Genomic DNA, 18996 nt, shown 5'->3' with positions numbered 1-18996 from the left:
GTGTTCCACATTTGTACATACACAAATAACTGAATGAAATTTCATGCTTCAGTCAACCTGTGTGTCTTAATCTGTGCATCAGGTATGTCCTAGGCTGACCATGGCTGAGGTGTACTTTAGATTAGCACTGCTGAATGGGTAATATTTTTGTCTGGCTGGCCTTTCCCTTGCAGCATTCCTCACCACTGTCTCAACCTAACTGCTCCTACAGAGCCCACAGATGCCGTAAGCACATACTAGATTTTCTGTCTATCAGTATTAAATAGCTGGGTATTCTCCAATACGTAAAATCAATTGACAACATTTCTCTAATCCAATTACAAATGACACCAGAAATCAATTACTGCATTACAGACTACTGAAGACTTTCAATATGCTGTCATATGCTAGTAGAAAGTAACATATTTATCTTGTACCTTGCAACTCCTTGCCCCCAGATTAGTGGACACCTTCCTGGAAAACTGAATATTCTGACCAGCATACAGTGTTACACTGTGGTCATATATTGCAACAGTTCATCCAGCAAACGCAAAAAGAGTATGCCATTTTAAAACACCAATGGCTATATTTTCAGAAAATGTCAAGGTGTGCGACTGCATCCTCACAAGAACACTCTTGGTCAGAGAAAAGAGACACAATTCAGCACTCAACAGTGGAAGATAAAGAAAGGCCATGAGAACAGGTGAAAATGTAACAATACTTTCCCAGAAAACTTTCCTCTCAGAAAAAAAAAAAAAGTGGATTAGGGACTTTCTGAACTGGGATTTATGCCTCTCTACTTCTGTAAATTCATCTAATCAGTCTTGTAATCCACAAAAATTTTTCAGGTTCCACAACAGCCTGTGGCAAGGCATACCTTGGCTCAGCTACCTTCTCTTTTGAAAACCACCCTCTCTTTTTTTGTTTGGAACCTGCTGTAAAACTTGATCCTGGACTTCCACCTTTCATGCCTGCTTAGCTCCTTTGCAAATGCTCTCTGGAGTTCCCAACAGAATGTATGGAATCAGGTCTTCCTTATTGCTTCCTGACTTCTTCAAAGTACTTTGTCTGATACGATTGTACAGCACCTCTCATAGAACAGAAGCTGTGTCAGCTCTTCCCTGATATGTCATACTTATTAATGTGTTCACTAATTGTATTCCATATTACTACTAATTTGCCTTATAAAGACCACAGGTTTATCAGTTAATATTTATCTGATCTTTCCTGAAACTTTTTTTGAAATACCTCTGCCAAGCAGTCCTGTGGTAGCCAAGCAGGTTTAAGTGAAGGATTACACAGTGCCGTTAGGAGCTCGGCTATTTCATCCTTGAGTTCTTTTAGAAGTCTTGAGTACACACAGCTCTTCTGCTTGTTGGAGCAAAATACTTTAAGCCACAAGCTTCAGCTAAGAAAATGTTTGCATTGCTCAACAGCTTTTCTTCCTCTGCATTTGCCCACAATAATCAGAATATGTTGCTGTTCTCAGAAAGTCTGGCAATAATTTAACAAGAAAACATACAGTAAAAGCCTTACAAGTCTGGATTCTGTGTCTTAGGAACTTGTAACTCAATCAGCAGTAAAGAACAGTCAAAGGTGTGTTTCAATACTAATGACAACCAGGCTTAAAAATATAGTGAGTGACCAAACAGAAGAACATGACACATTGAAAGTAAGTAGAGGTGGGTACACAAAAATCCATGGTGTAATTTTAAAGATGCTGGCTTTGACATATGAACCTCTCTGTGTGTGAATATTTAACAATACATCCAATTATTTTCTCTCACTTTTTTATATTGCCATTTATTTTGGCAAAAGTGAAATTTTACGTTTCCTTTTCCAGGGTGAGGTTGGTGGAATGGAAATCAGCTGATGTACAGCTCCTACATAGCACAAGATAAAGTGTAATGTCTCCAACTGGAATTGGAAAATCACCCCACAGGCTTGAGCTGTATTAAGCAAAAATATTTTCCTGTTGAAATGGTAGTTTGTTGTAGCTGAGAAGGCGAAAGGACCTATGCAGCACCAGTTCTGTAGGCAGAGGTAGCATCTTGTAGCTGAACAGCTGGAATAGTTGGAAAAATAAGAGAAACTTTGTCCTTAGTGCAGCACCATTAAGAGCAAATAGTAATTTGGTCTCATTTTATTTTAAACTGATTAAGTTAAACTGACATAGCTAAATGCATCTGCTAATACAGGCAGAAATGACTGCTTTAGTCAGAGAGGAAAGATCTCCATTTAACTGTGCGCAAACTGTGAAACAAATGGTTGCAATGAGAATGTTGCCATGGTTAGGTCCACTGCTGGACTTGATCCAAGCAGGCAACAAGCTCTCACATCTAACAAAACTGGGGGGATGAGACTGCTGTATTTATTTTCCAGGATTGTTTTGGTAAACTACAGTTGGCAGTGCATCATCTTGAGGATTTCCTCCTTGATTTTGTGTATATAAAAAATAAATCAGAAACAGGTATTACACTAATATGTTAAAAAAAACCAGTAATCTAACATTTATAATTTAGTCATGACCATTCTTAAGTTTAAGTTCACTACAATGGAAAAAACATACATATCTTTGGTATGAACAATAGATATTTGGCCTATGCTTAATTTAATTTTAATGTATTTTAAAATCTGAAAACAAATGCTCCAGGTTATGCATAATCTTAGCAAATGAAATTGTTTGGAAATACGGTGTATTAAGCAGAACTACACCTAATCAAACATATTTTTACTGACATGCACCCACTACACAATAAAGTACTTCCTTTATCAAGAAATCCTAGTCCAATTTAACTGAAAATAAACCTCTGTGAGGTTTAACTGTGTTGCTGTTTTGCTCCTTTCAACCCCTAACACACTGCATATGGAAAAGGAACTGCATTTGGTCAGCCTTCAGTGAGGACTGGATGTTAATGTTTTTAAAAATTGATTATGATTGACATCACCCTGACACCAGGGCATTATATATATACATGCACTCATGCAAAAAACATTCTAGCATTTGTTTATTAAGTTCTTTTTTCATTAATGTCAAAAGCATTTAAATGTGCAAGAATTAGAATTTAAAATTTCCAACCTCTCTAAGGGTTTAACACAGAGTAGAAATCAATCAGTCAACCAAGTATTACAAAGTAATAGTCTTCTTATGGAACTTTCCATTATCTTTTATTTATTATATAGCCAAAGCTATTAAGGTGGCTTTGATAACTATCTACTAGCTCCTGAAAAGCCTAATGTACAAAAAAACTGGGAGGAAGCTTATGGAAGTTAAAATTGCAATAAGCAGATGTAATAAAAATAAAATTAGTAAAGAACACTATACATTTAGATGTTAAGAGAATGGTGTTAACAGTTCAGCTTAGTGGACTGTGAAACATTCTTCTGTTGGTAGAGTTAAAAGTTGCTCTCATCTGCTTCAATTATGTAAACTATGAGTGGACAAAGCTCAGGAGAGGCTACAGAAAAACGTTTTAAAAGATAAACAGTCTTTTCCATGTTTCATTTCCATTATTCTGTTGAATTAGAAACAGAAAAGAAAGATGTAATTTCTGTGGATAAATTGTAAACATTTGAATGCATTGAAGCTTTACCAGTCACCAATATTAGTTTGATGTTCCATTTCCAGTGATATGTAGAAAGGCATTTATAGATTAGCCCAACTAGACACTAACACTTTTCAATTGTAAAATACAGTTGAGTACATAGACAATATACTGCCAACTAATTTTGATATTTTATTATATTTACAAATTAGAACATTAACTTATATATGTTAATAATACCCACCACAGTATACAACATATTAAGTATTGAATATTTAGTTAATACAAATATTGCTTATACATAGAAAAGGCTCTTCTTTACAAATGCAAACCTCTAAAAACTTCTTTTCAGAAAAATTTTCAGTGACTTTTTTTCCCCCTGAATTAAGGCAACAGAATTTGATTCTTCAGAGCAAATCTTGATGCCATAAGCAAAAGTTTGATCATTTTTCCCACCAATGGATAGGGGCTGTGTTTACCCCTGCACTGATAAGGTTGACAGTTATATGCCATGCAAATTGCATGAGGTCTTGCAGTTTATCTCATCTGTTATGTGCAGAGACGCAACACATGCCTAATCCCCTTTCCATTTGTTAAAGATGTTTTACTGCTGTACCTACAGACAGCAGCTGAAGAAATCACTGCTTGAGTTCTCTGCTGCTTTGCTCACCCAGCACAGGAATCATAGCTCACAACTCACATTACGTCTGCCTTAAATGAAAACCATTTGTATAAAACTCACTGCATGATACAACTCTTTATACAATCCATCTACTCCTGTTTCAAATTTCTAAGGGTGTTTCGATGACTAAATAAATGCTTGTTCATCATATACTGATATATTTTATGCATCAAGCACTGTAGTTCATCTGCTCCCAAATAAAGGGTATCACGGGTATATCACTCCAAAATTTCAGTTTGTGCTGGTTTCCCAGTCAAAAATCTAATTCTGCTTAGGCTTCAGCATGTCCAGTTGACAGGTAGTATGACCTATTTTTTCCTTCATCATCATGAACTCACCTAACATCTACATTTCAGTGCCACCATGAAATAGCAGAGCAAGACAGACAGAATTTGTACAAGAACTGGCTTTCTACCAGGGAACTCAGCCAATCCCATTTATAATCAACCACTTAAATACATTCCTGACTTTATCTGTATAAGCAGTTCCCTTGTAATAAAAGTAAATACATAAAAAGAAGAGGTAACCATGAACTTAACTGTTCTCAAATCAGATGTCAATCCTAATTCACTAACTAGTTTTTCTTACAGTACACACATCCATATAATAAGCAAACAGGGAAGCAATTAAGTCCTTTTCCCTAGTGACAGTGATGCAAAAGGGAGATTTGTTAGTGTTATTTTTGAAAATATTTTATACTAGCATTATTTTAATATTTATAGCAAGTGCTCACAGAACACAGTAACCAGAAAGGTATGTAAATAGGTAAAGACATAAGCTTTTGTAAATACTAAAAAAGGTTAGAAAAAAAGTTGCCCAGTCTGAAAAAGTTTCCCAATGGAATGCTGTATCATCTCTCTGGATGGCAAGCCTGCATTTTAAAATACTTGGTGTATTTTGTTTTATCTATTGTCTTCACCTGCCTCAGGCTGCTTGAGGTCCCCTGTGATAATTTTATTGTTTTACCTTTGTGCATATGTGGCTATGGGCAACATTTCTTGAGAATGAAGTATGGGACTGCAATAAAATGCAGAAAGATATAGGGGCATGACCACACTGGGAAACCAATCTAATAAGATGCCTCACAGAAATGAAAAGGAGACAGACTCTATCCCTTGAGCAAATCTGTTTTCTCCAAGAGTTCAGGAAATCTGGTTAAATCCCTTCTCTCTGGATGAGTATTTTGACCTTGATTTGGAAGTATGGTGGCAAACCACTCAACTAGTGATACAACTGCAATTTTGACTAAAAATCTGTTTGAAGGAGATAACACATACATTTTAAAACAATGTATTTCTGGTTTCTCTTTTGAAAATAAAATCTCATTATTTAAAGTACTAGTTACCTAAGGAAGCCTAAAGATAACGCCTGGAGGCAAGAAAAACCCCAAGGAACTGAAAAGACCTAACACTTGTGAAAGGAAACATGGCAGAGGCTGCTTTTATGCAGGAAAAGTATTTAATTTTATATTTTTCTACATAAAATATATTTAACACAGGTATTTTTTTTTTCTGTAAGAGACATAAAAGTAATTGGTATATAATTAATCCATCATGGTCCGGTTGTAGTATATGGTACCATTAAGTGTGTACAGTATACAGTTCTGTATTCAATGCCAACTTTATTGTCTGGTACATAGAAAAAGGGCAACTGCTAAATCAGCTTTTATTCTATAGTTCAAACCCCAGACACATGGGGCGATTAGAGGGCTATGATTTTCCCAAGTCCAATTAATCTTAGTGCTTGCTTTACTTTTTCATCTTGCATATTTGACCAGACAAAACCATAAACAAAATAGTACATTTCTACAAAGGTGATTAAACAAAACCTACCTGTTGTCCTATATATCCAAGTAAAACTCTGCCATAAGTGAGAAATGAAATTGAAAAAGCAGAAAAGAGTAATTTTTCAAAATCACCTTTAATGTAACAGGTGTTTAACAGCTGTTTTCTCAGAAGTCTACACTAAGAACAAGGCAAAACCATGGACAAAATCATACAAAAAGGTTTGCTGTATTTTATACAGGACTCTTTAAGAAAAATTTTCAACATCGACAACAATGAATTAATGCTAAATACATCTGTAAGTTTGCCCAAGCAAAGAAATGCCCAAAATCTTGAAGATGAGGATGCAAAAAGATACTACTACTGGAAACAGCAGCCATGCAGCATACTTGGTTCTGTCCTGACTGCACACCTCTCATGAAAATATTTTAGAATACCCATTTCAGAGATGGACCTTGAAAGTGGTAGTTGCCGCTTGCTTTAACCCCATGGTTTTAAGACAAATAGCCCCTGTGGACCAAGCTGTTAAAACCTGCTCTATTTTCACTTGCCTGAGGACACTAAAACATAACTTTTCTTCTTTCCATTATTTTGCCTAGGAGTAATCTCCATGATTGCCACAGACACAGTCTGATTGCAAATGGAAAACAGTAAGCCTGACTTCAATCCCCAAGAAAATCATGGAGCCAATTTTCCTGGAAGCCACATCTGAAGGACACAAAGATGACGGGGAACAGCCAGCACAGATCTACCATGTGGAAACAAAGCCTGGTCAAACTGATGGCTATTCTGTGATGACGTGACTGACTCTGTGGACAAGGGATATGTAATTTTTTTTTTTTTTTTTTTGTCAGAAGAGGATTGAGAAGAAGTGCTATAGACTGAAATACGATTACTTCCTTTTCCAGTTCAAAGATGGAAACAAATTTTATCTTGGGGTAACAAAGACACCAAAAATTACCCCTTAAAAGAGGAACAAAAGATACACAAGGGAATTTAAATACAATCTTTTCAAAAAAGATAATGGGGTTTGAGCTTGTTTAAACAACATGCACCTAACATATGAAAGCTGTTACTCCAGGCTGATACTGCATGCAGGAACTTAGTAGCATTCAGAGATGACAGTCACAATTATTGATGACAGTGAAAACCCAGACCTAGACAGCATTAAAAATAAAGGCTATAATCTTCAATGATGTGAGTTACATGCAATAACCCAGAGACATAGGAAAGAAAAAATCTTTTTTGAAATCTGGCATTGTTTGGAGAACTGGTGTATGCACTGCTTATGAACTTCTGTGAATGCCTTGAGAAAGCTGGATCTTGGAGCATTTCAGATGCTATAAAGACAGTCACAGAATGCGGAATAACACATACAGACCAGATGTAAAATCCACATAATATTTTCCTGGAACAGGTTGAGACAATAAACTGGCAGAAATTCACTTTATATCGCTTACTAAATATATTAATATACAATTATAAGTGATGGATAATAGTATGTGTATCATTGTACATATAGAGTATGTGTTACATATATATATATATATAATTAATACTATTACAATCTCTTATTCACCATCTCTTATTATACCAAACTTCTGATAGAGTTGGGTTTGGCAAGTCCAAATTTCACTAAAGAAATAAAAATCAGGATGCTGAGACGCTGACTGTAAAAAAAAAATAATTTTAGTTAGTCCTGGGTCACATGGGATTGTAAGAGAGGGGGCAGAGACAGAAAAAGATGTTTTCACAGTGAGGGATTTTACTGTTTAGCCTGTTCAATTGTGGGATCAGCCAAGATAAGAGCGCCTTTCTAGAGAATGACAGAAAGTAATCCTAAATGATGTGGGAACATACCCTTTTGCAAATTTAGCTTTGTCCTTCTTGTCGAAGGACTCTAGCTACTGTATTCTTCTGATTAATAAATACTGACTTTGAAAAGGCTGCTCAATGGTCTGTAAATACTTGCTGAGACAAAGGATGACATCTATGACAGAGGTCTATACTCATTCTGCCACAGAGGCAAAATGTTGAAAACAGAGATCCTAAGCTGAAGAACAATAGGACTGTGCATTTTGCCCTTTCAAAAAAGACTCATAAATTTATCAATTTGAAAGACTACACATCAAAAAGACCAGAAGACTGGAGAAAGGAGAACATCCAATAAGTACACGACAACATGTTACTTCTGCCATGCACTAAAGCATTTCACACTGTTTGATGATAACAATGACTACTTAAAACATGATTTAGTGTAACAACTTGTAAGTTTTTATGGACTTAGCAGCAAATAGAAAGTAATAGATACATTTTTAGTACATAGATTTTAATTAATTTTAAAATTAATTACAATTAATTTTAAAGGGAGACAAGCCAAATAAATACTTACTAGAAGATAAAGATTGCTTAAAAAATATTTTAGGTCTACAATCTAAAAATGGAAAAAAATGGCTACTGAAAATTTTGGATTTTGTTGTAAAACTCCTGGTGTATAACTGTTCAGTACTCATCATGAGGGTAGATACTTGACTGTTCACCAAAACTCATGAAAAGTAACAGACAATAAAACCAAGATGCTACACCAGACAGACTGTTCATGCACTGCAATAAACATACACAGGAAGTACTTTTTAACTCCCAGAAGCACACCCAATGTCTTTTTAAGATATTTATACAATTTTAAACAGTTCCCAGCTTTAGGAGTACTAGTTATTATTAATGAAGAATTAGATATTTATTTTTCTAACTCAGCCAGTTCATATTTGCTATCCTTACTCAGAGTTCTTGCAAAATGGTAAGTGAAGACTGGAAAACTGAGATTCTTGTAATAGGGTGAGGAGTGTTGCATAGTCTTGGAAAGCTGTAGGCCTAGGAACTCAGAATATGGGCTCGACAGAGCAGTACTGAACAGAATGAAAAATCTTCTGTGGATTTCAAGGTACTATGGATTGTGTTACAAAAACAGATCTAGCTCTATGAAATGGCTAGGCAGGGCAGAAGGTGAGTGATCATGTGAAATATAACACATATTGAAAGAAGAAAGGAGCAGAAATTACATTTTAAAAGTTAAAAAAAGGAAAAAATTCCTACAAGTATAGATTTATCTGTATAGCCCCCAGAAATCCACAAATAAATAATAACAAAAAAGAGTAGCATCTTTATTAAAACTCTTTATAGCCTTGGAATATCATTCTCTGAGACATTATGTTTCCTCTATAATCACTCCTGGGCTTCCCCCCCACCCCCTCCCCCCAGAAATAATGTTGGCATCAAACACTGTATTTTGCTTGCCCCATGCATGTCTGTAACAGTTTGGCTGTGCAGTGAGCTGCTGAAAACATGAACGAACAAACCACTTCAATGCCAAGCCTCAGTACAACCCATAAGCCATCACATCCTGATTATCAAATTTGTCTGCAAAAGACCTGTGTTTAATAGCCGTCCAATGGCTACCTCCCAGTCTTCAGGATGACAGTTTGAAAGCCACTACTTTAAAAACAGGAGACTCAAGAAGTCCATAAAGAGAAAGAAGAAAGTACTCAGCTTCAGACAGTGGTAGAAACCTCCAGATTAGTCTAAAACATATTGAACAAATGAAGAAATGCAGAATGCTTACGCTTGTATCAGAAAAGCTGTCTGGAAAACAGCAGCAATAACAGACATTACCTAGTGATGTGACTGAGATACTACTATGACATTTCCACAGCATTAAAGAAAGAAGCCTCAAATAAAACATTCAGACAAAATAATTCAGGTGCACCATCACGGATCTTTCAACGGTTTCTTACTTTTCAGATACCTGAATTTTATTTTTAATGTTTATCTTATCTAGCTGGAAAAGACCAACTTCATACACTAGCTTTACCTTCTTTCATCCACAACAATTTTTATTTATGGAACTAACATTAATATGGCTATGATACGTAGAAAGTTTCTCTACAGACCTAGCGCTGGCTCGTGAGACCATACCTTGAATCCTGTGATGAGTTTTGAGCCTCTCACTACAAGAAAGATATTGAGGTACTGGAGTGCATCCAAAGAAGGACAATGGAGCTGGTGAAGGGTCTGGAGAACAAGACTTACAAGGAGCGGCTGAGGCTCCCAGATCTGGGGCTGTTTAGCCTTGAGAAAAGGAGCCTGAGGGGTGATGGGAGACCTTATTGCTCTTTACAACTACCCAAAAGGAGGCTTGTATTAAGGTGGGTGTTGGTCTCAAGTAGGAGGTGGCAGGACAAGAGGCAATGGCCTCAGGTTGTGCCAGGGGAGGTTTAGATTGGATAGGGTTGTCAAGCACGGGAACAGGCTGCCCAGGGAAGTGGTTGATTCATCATCTCTGAAGGTATTTAAAAAACGTGTAGATATTAGTGACATGGTTTAGTGGTGGACTTGGTAGTGTTAGGTTGGTTAAGGGTTGGACTAGATGACCTTACAGGTCTTTTTCAACCACAATGATTCCATGATTCTGTGATTCAAAAGCATTGGGACAGCTATAGCTATGGGACAGGAGTAATACATACAGTGCAAGTATAGTGGGAACAATGTTGTTTCTATTTCTACTGCTGATGAGGCAAAACACAGTAAGACAGGAGAAGGTATGAAGGTAGGATATGGCAGGATGATACAAATATAGACAGTGATAGTACTATTTTAAAACCTTAAGCATGTGAAGACATCTGTTTATGCCAGAGTACATTTTTACCTGAGAGTTTAAGACAGCTCTGGAAACACCATTTGCTGTTAAAGGTTTTGCAGTGATCAGCAGAAGCACAAGCACTGCATTTTGTCAAGGAAAGGCAAATCTTCACAAACAGAGGAGACTGGACACCCACAGAAGAAGGTATGAAAAGGGTTCACACAACCAATTCAAGGTCCAGGTTAACTTTCTATGCTGTAATACATAATAGAATCACATGTATCTTTGCCAAAATATATTTTAAGCTGTTGTAAAGATGTGTTCCTGTCATTTTTAAATTAAAACCACAGTATGATTGAAATACATATACATTGCATGTAAAAGCATGTATTTAATTTAATTTTATGAATTATGGAACTGATACAATACTTTTGTTAAAATTGCCGAGTTGAAGTATATTACTGAAAGTATCTTTTAGATCTTTAAAGAGATCTGAAAAGGACAACAAAATTTGATGTAGTGGCTGACAGACTGCTCTGACTGTTTCCTATTGTGCTAATCGTTGCTTAGGTCTCAAATCACAGCATGAAGTTACATATAGCATGTGCTGCAACAAATCTATACAATCAGGAAAGGACAGACTGTCAGCCTCAATTTTGCATTTTTCTGTTTTTGTCGGCATGTATCACTCCACAGCTCAACACAAATTAACTTTAACACAGGACTTTGTGTCTGTTAACATAACATTTAATACGTTCCAATGCAGTTATATTGTTCTGCTTTTGAAAAAAAACCCAAACAGTCAGAAAAGAGTGATGTAACTTGTCATTAATTTCATTATGACTAATGAAACTGAGGTTGTTCTTTTAAATCAATGCAACTGGATGCTGAGAGTGAGTACAACTGCCAGGGAGAAATGCAGATAATTTAAACAGGTTCCATACTGTGAATTATCACAAGTAAGCCTGAAAAATAATGAAGGGTCTACTTTCAGGGAACTGATTTTAAAGATCATCTCTGTTAAATAACTGAAACATGTTGTGAATATTCTAGTACAAAAGCTGGAGTTGTGTTTCCACGAAAAAAACCCATTATTGTATCTGTTATTTCTTCCAAGAATATTTCAATGCAGTCATCAAACTGCCATCAAGTAATGATACCTCCAGTACATCTGCAAGATGTCGGTAGCTCAACAGTTATACAATCTTCCTTAGAATAATAACATTTTACAGCATTATATAACAGCATTAATTAGCTGTCCTGTATAATGAATAGAATGAAACTTCATAAAATTAGCTGAGTGTAATCACCTAAGGAACTCTTTAAACAATAATTAGCATGATGAAATGCAAACAAAAAATGTTAGTTCCTAAGGGCTTGAAAAATACTTGTTTTATGAAGTATTTCTCCAGTGTACTTCACATTCATGCATCTAAACGATTCCCTTAGTAATAAAGGCCATTTTCTTGGGAACTATATAGGAAAGCAGCTTGGCACAGTAGAACCTGTCCTCTCTGACAAAATCTGGAATTTTTATCTAACCAGATAAGAAAATACAGAAGAGTTTATGCCATTTAGATATTTTCTAGTTATTAGTACTATGCATTAATAAAATCCCAAATTTAAAATATAAATACATCTTCAACAAAATAAAAATGCACATCCATACCAACTGCTGGAGCGACTGCTTATCTAAGATGCTTAGTAGGCATAATTTTCTTTTTGACTGCTTAATATAAACATGGAACTTTTCTCCTTTTATGTTCTTATATAAAAAAGCAATAGCTTACCTAATAACTTCATTCAGAACACCTTGCTCAAAAGAAACTAAAAACTGAAAGAAAAATCAAGATTTTAATGAAGTGAAAATTGTGGGGGGTTTTGTCTTTTCTTTTTTTCCTTGGCTAGATAAAGAACTGGAATGCACACAGACAACACTAATCTAGAAGATAAAAATTTATCCCATTTTGTATCAAGTACTGTTTTTTTCCAAAAAGTGGAATGCCTTAATACTGAAAAACACACTCTTCTGTTTGCCAGTTGGGATATAACCAGTGGCCCAAGTATAAGGTCAAGCAAAGCTGTATACTGGGAGCTAATGGTTCATTCTATTTGCATGTCAGCTATTTCTTTTCCTTTCAGTTTGTGCTGTCATGGCAATAGCAATTTTTGATACATAAAGTATTATATTTTCTTAATGCAGGTGTGAAAATCATAGTAAATACATGTTTGCCACAAATGATAGGTAATGCCTATCAGTATTATCTGTGATAAAGCTTGGGAGGAAGAAAAAGGTCCCTGATAAATTGAGGATATAATATCACTCAATAATGATCGGAAGTTTTTAATGGCACTGCATGTATTCCTTTATATACATACATACATTTAAATTAATAGAATACTGAATGCAAGCTTAAGTGAAAGTCATCTTAGTGATTATAGTGATAACCACATACAAACACACCTTAGGTCAGGCAACCACTGGAATTTTGAGGTTTGGTATCTTTACCCATTAATAAAGTTTAAAACTTGCAGTCTAAACACGGTCCTAATAAAAAACTATTGGAGCTACATTTGAGCCTTTCAGCAAACCCTTTGTTCCACTTTGTCACAGGAAAAGTCCTTCCCTTCAACAGTGGTATCATACATATAAATGAATCAAGAATCTTGCCTTGTCTTCTGTAAGAACAATCTTTCTGGGAATGTCAAAGCTGTTCGTTGCATTATCAGGTAAAATTCATAAAAAAATTAAGCAGATTTTAGCTCATGGGAAGGGTCTGAACAGTCAAACACTCCCAAATGAAGAGTGGTGGTTCATGGAATCTTGTTAGAAAGTGGCAAGCATTTATCTGTACCGCATCTGCAGCAGTTTTGAAGTCTTTTCTTGATGCGTAAGCAGTCACACAGGCTGAAGAAACACATTTGCTCCTTTCTGCTGGAAGAATAATTCCTTCCAATACTATTTATACTCCTAAGCATGAATTTTAGAATTTTATGAGCAAGAACATGGTGAATCATTCTCTGTTTTGTAATCCAGAAGGGTACAGTTGTACTGTTAGCATAACAGTGACTATGAAAGTGAAAGCTGAACTGCTGCTAACTGAAATTTCCAGATACATAATCTAAGCATTCAATTCACTCTTCTTTGGCTTGTCCTCTGACAGCTTTTAATGGAATGCAGAACAGTACAGTCCCAGTACAGACCACTTGGTGTACGGGTGACAGGTCCCCAGTTCTCACTAAATATTATGGGTCAAGAATTTTCAAGTGTATGCATGTACAAAGGAAATTTTCTTCTGGGAGATATATTGGTAAGTTATTTTCAAACTTCAATCTGCATGCTACTGAAATTCCAGACTATGTGTTCTCAAAAACTACTGACCAGGGATGGAGAAGGCAACAAGAATATGTCAGTGTAATGACATTTAAACTCAAATCCAAAGTTCCTTTTTTCTTCAACAGTAAGAGGAGAAAAAGAAAGGCAAAATTTTGTCAAGGATTTAAAGTATTTTTTCCCTCTCTCTCTGCAAGTCAAAATTTCTGTGAATATTACTCAGAAATATTAGTAGTGCTGCTACATATAATTTTCAACACCAAACACACCTTTGTGCATGTAATGTAAAAAAAATATTTTTGATCCTTGCAATAGATCAGTATCTCTGTTTTTCCCAGCTGTGAGCATTGCTTTTATTCTGGATGTCTTTTTTTCTACTATATTGCAGAAAATATGTCCCCAAACCTGAAATGGACTTCCACCACATTTTGTTATTGCTTTTTCCCTCAACTATCTCTGTCTTCAATCATATTGACAGTAATTGTTTAAAAAAAAAAGTTTGAACAACTTCTCATCCAAAACAGTACTTGTGCCAGAACTCTGTGCTCACTGCTGTAAACCTCTATCCTTTGTACTTAAACATTTTGGTTGTTCAAAAAATAAGATGCTGCATAGAACCTACCTTGTAAAAGCCATTATTAGCTAGGACATCAGTCAGGAGCTAAATAACACTATCTTCTGATAAGTCTACATGTGATAGCTTTTCTTCCAGCCTTCTGAAGTCAGCCATTTCAAATATTTTGTGTCAATTCTGCCTGTTACTTGTTGCAGAATCGCACAGGAAATTACTAAGATGTCATTGAGAGGCTAGCACCATATATATTTCAGAGGCATATGGAGTACGTATCTTTTAAGAATGGTAACAGAACAGAACCCATAAGCCTCTCTCACTGCACTCCACAAAACAGCCACATTAAAAATTCAGGAAACTGAAGTTGCTTCACTAAAGCAAGCCTTATCTTGGAAGGAAAAAATATTTTATATATTCACATACAGAAAAAAGTTTCATACATTCACAGCAGCTGTAACTTTCACTAGTGGTGGGAGACACAAAATTCATTATGGCTTATGATTTCCACTCACCCACTAATCTTTTTTGCCATGAAAGTACTGTAATCAGAAGAAATCTGTGGACTTTTTTCTCCCTTGCTATTGGCCTATTACTCTTCAAAGTATGACAGATCCATGACAAAGGTGGTAAGAAGAGAAAAGAATATAAAGCTAGCTTGAGGTTTGGAGATGTGAAAGTTTCTCTACTCTTCTGTTTTCCAGGTTACACAGATTTTATGGCAAAGTCACTCGCAACTGAAAATTCCTACAAATGAAATCCCCAAACGGCAACACCTCTTCTTCAGTCTTCTAAACTTTAGTGCAAGTGATGAAGATACTTAACTTTCACGTCACTGTTTCAGGGAAAAAAGCCCCAGCTCACCTGTATTCTTGTTTTCTTTGAAATGGAGTGCATTTCTGACTGATTTTACTGGAGAATGGTCTTATTACATACCATTAATATAACTTACATTTCTTCACTGAAAACCTTTCATTAAGATGACAAGTTAGAAATTTAGGCTTAAATTGTAATTATAAATGTATCACTAAGCCATGGTCCCTTTTCTTGTAAAAAATAATTTAAGTTTCCATGCAGATAAAACTGTTGGAAATTCCTTTTCTGGGATGTCTGTGCAAATAAAAAGTAGCCTTTTCTCCTATTCCTGCTTCAAAAACCTAAACAAACCAAAAAAGATTACGTTTTCATGGTAAAAATTACAGATAAACTTACAAGAAGGGTAGATGAATTAAAAGGAGACATCGTGACTGTGTCATAAGCAGATGGCCCCTGTAAGGGTTGATAAATAGTACAGAAAGCAGCAGACTATCATTTAATTAATCCAGCCATGTTCAAGTATATCTTGTTGTATATCAAATTATATCTTAGTTGCAATTCTAAAGTCAGTAAAGGAAAAGCAAAAGTCTGAATTACACCAGATACAAATTCCCTTCGTCTTTCCAATAGTCAGCGGTAACAGCATAACACAAACAGAAAATAGCACAGCCAAGATGATTAAGGGTTTTAACAAAATTACACTGTAAATTTGGTACTGAAAAAAAATATTTTTTTTCCCTACGCTGCATTTTTTTCAAATGCAACATTGAACTAATCCATAATTCTATAATACTACTCAAGTTATATCTGCCTGATGTGGTTAAGAGAGAATGAACATAGCTTAGCTTTTTGTTGGTATAATGTAGTGGTTTTCAAACAGTCTTCTGTGGACTGTAGGAATCTGCAATACCTCTGAAGTTTTCACAGAGACTCAAATATGACATGGTGTAATTTATCTACATTTCCAGAACATCCACATTTCCATTAGAAAATTTTTAGAGATCCACAAATTACAGAAGGCTGAACTCTGCCAGCATGAATCACTATCTACATCAATGTAGGTATATTTAAAAGAAAAGTGCATTTATATTTTGTATAAATGCATTAAAGGCCTGAAAGACTCTGATGAAAATTGTCGCATTTAAAGCAGTAAATACACCATATTATACATATCAAAGTTGCTTAGTTTTCAACACAAGCATGCATTTATTAAGTGCACAAAAGTATAAATGTACTAATAAATCTGCATGGACATCTTAAAAAGATTAACAAAACAACCAAAGAATCAATTGCTTCATCACTTGGCTCAAAATTTCTAAAATTTTAAAAGAAACACTCCCTGCCCTGAAGCCTTCCACAGACACCCACTCCTTCTTTAAAAAGACTCAATAGAAAGATAAAAATGTGAACATTACACTTACAAAGACAGATACTCTATGATTTATTGGGAGATTAAAGTCCAGGACCCTGAGACATTGAATGAAATCATCAGTCTTTTACAATCAGATACTATAGTATCTTTGTCTATTCTAGTTGTTGCAAATTAGCTGTTGAACTAAATTTAACTTATAGGTCAGAACACGCCTAGAGAAATTATCTGGAACAAAATCACACAAGGTTTTACAGTAAAATCAACATCTTGAATGCAGTTAAAAACTACCTAAAAACTAGAGCATAATCTGGAGTACAGACAGAAAAATTCTGCAGAGAATCCACCAAAACAGTAGGCAGCGATATTCTGTTTAGTCAGAATTTTAAAATAGGTTTCAGACGTGGCTTCAAGAAGAGTACACTGCCTTAATATGCCCTCAAGTTACCAGATGAAGACAAAGAATTAACGGAGTGGAGGCCACAGCCAGGAAAAAAAATTGAAGCCTCCTCAACAAACACAATTCCTGCTTGTTTACTTCTATTTAATCATTTCAAGGCAGGGGACAACTGAGAAATTTTCATATACAGAACGTGTTACCAGCTAATGTAAGTAGCATTGGTATAAAATCATCTGACTGCATCTTCTAAACGAATTTCTTTTGCTGAAAGTGATCGCTTTTACACAGTATAAATTGATAGGTGTGTAGGCAGCCCTCTTCCATATATCCATCCTTATTATACACCTGAATCAGAAATACGTTTCTTCCTTCATCTCAATGAAAAACACAAACTTGACTACTTGTTTGGAGTCCATTATAAACCAAAATGTAAACATATTTTCCTCACCTTCTAAAAGAAAACACTGGAAGACCTTAAAGAAGGGAGTGCATTAACCATAAAGAGAACTTTAATATGTTAACAAATCCTTCGACGTCAGTGGCAAAACCACCTAGATTTAGGTCTGTTACCTGTTGTTTATTCTAAATACCTCAAAGATGTCAAACAGTACTGGGAGCAAGCACACACACACACACCCCCCCCGCAGCTACTTAAGCCTTATATTAATGGGCTTGCTGCTCAATGTTAGAAAATAGAGTCATGTAGCCAAAATGTTTTTACAGAGTACTGTTAAATGAAACAATTTCTTAAAAGAAAAGGTATACTACATAGCAAGACTTCAGAGACAATTTTCAGAAATTAAATGCATATAATAACCTGTTCTAAATCAACTGAACTGCTCACTGGTTCAGATCAATACCACACATACAACCTAGTAACCTGAAACAAGTACCTCCACATGGCAATAAACCTGTTGCTGAGGCATATTCAGTGTCCACCATGGCTAAATGTTTAACAGGCCTCCAAAGCACAATCTCTCAGTGCTAGAAGATTGTGCTGCAACTTTAAAGCTACGGAAACAGCTGCACAGCTCCACTAGAAACTGTACAAGCTCCTTGTGTCAAAACAACTAGAACAGGTGCTTACCAGTTCCACTGGGCCCAAGCATAGGTTTCACATTATCTCCCACTCGCCTGCATTTTTAGTAAGTAGTTAGATGATGCTCATCTCCCTAGAATATATGTTCACTGCCAATAGATTTAGAAAGTTCAGATGTAAGGCCAGCTTCATCTCTACACCCACTTGCAAACTCTGTATCTACAGGGTATGCAAACTATATAGACAAATTAATCTATTTTGACATGATTCTGTTTAACCTCTGAAATCTTTCAGCTAGTGAGACTACAGTCTGATAAACCTCACACATAATCTTAGCAGAAGTGGGTTAACCACAGTTTTAGGACACCAAAATACACTGGTGAGCACACTTGCCTTAGTCATCTGGTTTTTAGATTGATTTGACCCCAGACTAGGTACATCAGATACTAGGGGAAAAAAAGCACTGGAAAAAAATAATTTAATGTGATTTTACAGCCAATCACCTCAATGAGATGATGTTTCCTAATGCAAAACAGTAACAAGACTTGTCTCCTTTTTTCAGGTTTAGTAAATGTAAAATACATATTTTTTTGAAAGGACGCTTAAGAGAATTTCTCTGCCATATGGGAAATAACTTCAGTCCTGAAGTAAAAAAACCAGCTCTGATTGAACTACTATAGACTGGACATGATACAGAAGTGAGATGCTGGTCACTGGAGTGATGGTGCCAGATGTACAACTCCTGCTGCAGCAACTTGTCAGCTAACATGTATGCAGCTACCCTCAGTTTGCATATTATCAAGAAATCAATGTATTGTAGTGTTCAAGAAGCACGATAACGACC

General features: G+C 35.7%; 1 protein-coding gene and 1 long non-coding RNA gene across 4 annotated transcripts in view; one reads left to right on the top strand and one right to left on the bottom strand.

Annotated features, from left to right (window-relative positions):
• LOC129782701 (uncharacterized) overlaps positions 1–7481 on the top strand; it is a 92993-nt gene extending 85512 nt beyond the window's left edge. Inside the window, exon 3 of the long non-coding RNA XR_008744726.1 lies at positions 6590–7481. This is a non-coding gene — a long non-coding RNA (uncharacterized LOC129782701). The remainder of the gene's footprint in view (positions 1–6589) is intronic.
• Positions 1–18996, bottom strand: part of FBXL17 (F-box and leucine rich repeat protein 17) — a 281538-nt gene that overhangs the window by 18878 nt on the left and 243664 nt on the right. The window lies entirely within an intron of this gene.

The sequence above is a fragment of the Falco peregrinus genome, chromosome Z, assembly GCF_023634155.1.
Source record: "Falco peregrinus isolate bFalPer1 chromosome Z, bFalPer1.pri, whole genome shotgun sequence".
In the NCBI taxonomy this organism is placed as follows: domain Eukaryota; kingdom Metazoa; phylum Chordata; class Aves; order Falconiformes; family Falconidae; genus Falco; species Falco peregrinus.
Note: the sequence above shows the minus strand (reverse complement) of the source record. Positions and strands in the feature narration are given on the sequence as shown.